At 44.2% G+C, this 2,129-nt stretch overlaps 1 non-coding gene across 1 annotated transcript; it reads right to left on the reverse strand.

Moving 5' to 3' along the window:
* Positions 1-209: 209 nt before the first annotated feature.
* On the reverse strand, positions 210-316 carry LOC141679535 (small nucleolar RNA R71). The gene has a single exon (XR_012558127.1). It is a non-coding gene; the product is annotated as a small nucleolar RNA R71 (small nucleolar RNA).
* Positions 317-2,129: the final 1,813 nt, after the last annotated feature.

Consider the following 2,129-nt stretch of genomic DNA (forward strand, 5'->3'; position numbering starts at 1 on the left):
ACATGCACATAAGGAATTTTGTCGAGATCTGCAGCACTTTTAAGTATAATGGCGTGACTGATGAGGCTATCAAGTTGAGGCTTTTCCCATTCTCACTGAGGGACAAGGCTAAAGACTGGTTACATTCTGAACCAGCTGGGTCCATCACTATGTGGCAAGATCTTGCGCAAAAGTTTCTGGTGAAGTTTTATCCGATGGCAAAGATTGCTGCTATGAGGAGTGCTCTTACTCAGTTTGCGCAGCAACCTACAGAATCTATGTGCGAGGCTTGGGAACGCTACAAGGAAATGTTGAGAAAATGTCCACATCATGGAATGCCTGATTGGATGGTGATCACTGGTTTCTATAATGATTTGGGGGCCCAATCTCGGCCCATGCTCGATGTAGCAGCTGGAGGCGCCTTATGGGCTAAAAGCTATACTGAGGCGTATAATCTTATAGAGACTATGGCTTCAAATGAGCATCAAAACCCAACTCAGAGGATGACGTCAGGAAAGGTAGCAGGTATTCTAGAAGTTGATGCAGCCACCGCTATTGCAGCCCAGCTTCAAGCGCTATCAATGAAGGTTGATTCTCTGGCTACATATGGAGTTAATCAAATAGCTATGGTTTGTGAGCTTTGTGCTGGTTCTCATGCTACGGATCAGTGTTCTCTTGTCAACGAATCTGTTCAGTACATGAATAATTATCAGCGACAACAGCAGCCTGTGCCAGCGACCTATCATCCTAATAACAGAAATCATCCAAATTTCAGCTGGGGGAATAATCAGAATGCTATTCAGCCACCATATCAGCAAGGAGTGAGTAAACAGTTTAACCCACCTAGATTCCAGCAACCACAGCAATATGCTACAAGGCAATCATACCCTCAACAGGGAAGTACAGCTGCACCTACTAGTGCTGATTTTGAGGAACTTAAGCTGTTATGCAAGAGTCAGGCGGTTTCTATCAAGACCTTGGAAAATCAAATCGGTCAATTAGCCAATGCAGTACTCAATCGTCAACCTGGCACTCTTCCCAGTGACACGGAAGTACCAGGTAGGAAGGAAGCTAAAGAGCAAGTCAAGGCTATTACCTTAAGGTCCGGAAAAGTTGCTGATGCTGAAAAGGCAAAAGAAGGAGAAGCTGAAATTAGAGATGAAGAAGCTAAGCAAAAGGAGAAAGCGGCGGAACCAAGGAAGACTACTGTTGAACACACTCTGCCTGAGGCTAATACAGGGGAGAAACAGCTCTATCCTCCACCACCTTTTCCTAAGAGATTGCAGCAACAAAAACTGGATAGACAGTTCGGTAAGTTTCTAGAGGTGTTCAAGAAACTTCACATCAATATACCTTTCGCTGAGGCTCTGGAGCAAATGCCTAGTTATGCAAAGTTTATGAAGAGTATTCTTTCAAGGAAGGTGAAACTGGATGACCTTGAGACCGTTGCTCTTACGGAAGAATGCAGCGCTGTTCTACAGCAAAAGTTACCACCGAAACTAAAAGATCCAGGTAGCTTCACCATTCCTTGCACCATTGGAAATTTGACTTTTGACAAGTGCCTTTGTGATTTGGGAGCCAGCATTAATCTGATGCCGTTGTCGATCTTTAAAAAGCTGGATCTGCCTGATCCAAAACCCACATACATGTCTCTACAGTTGGCTGATCATTCCATTACTTACCCAAGGGGCATAGTGGAGGATGTGCTCGTCAAGGTGGATAAGCTCTTCTTTCCTGCAGATTTTGTTATTCTGGATTTTGAGGAAGATAAGAAGATTCCCATAATCTTGGGAAGACCCTTCTTGGCTACTGGCCGTACCTTGATAGATGTACAAAAAGGTGAACTTACTATGCGGGTACAAGATCAGGATGTGACCTTCAACATATTCAAGGCAATGAAATTCCCTACAGAAGATGAGGAGTGCTTTAAAATGGATGTGATTGATTCTGCGGTTACTTCGGAACTCGATCGCATGCTAATGTCTGATGCATTGGAAAAGGCCTTAGTGGGGGATTTTGACAGCGACGATGAAGATGGTAACGAGCAATTACAATATCTGAACGCTTCTCCCTGGAAGCGAAAGCTGGACATGCCGTTTGAATCTCTTGGTACTTCTGACCTCAAGAATGCTGAAGGAAAGCTCAAACCA

This window comes from Apium graveolens, chromosome 1 (assembly GCF_009905375.1).
Source record: "Apium graveolens cultivar Ventura chromosome 1, ASM990537v1, whole genome shotgun sequence".
Classification (NCBI taxonomy): domain Eukaryota; kingdom Viridiplantae; phylum Streptophyta; class Magnoliopsida; order Apiales; family Apiaceae; genus Apium; species Apium graveolens.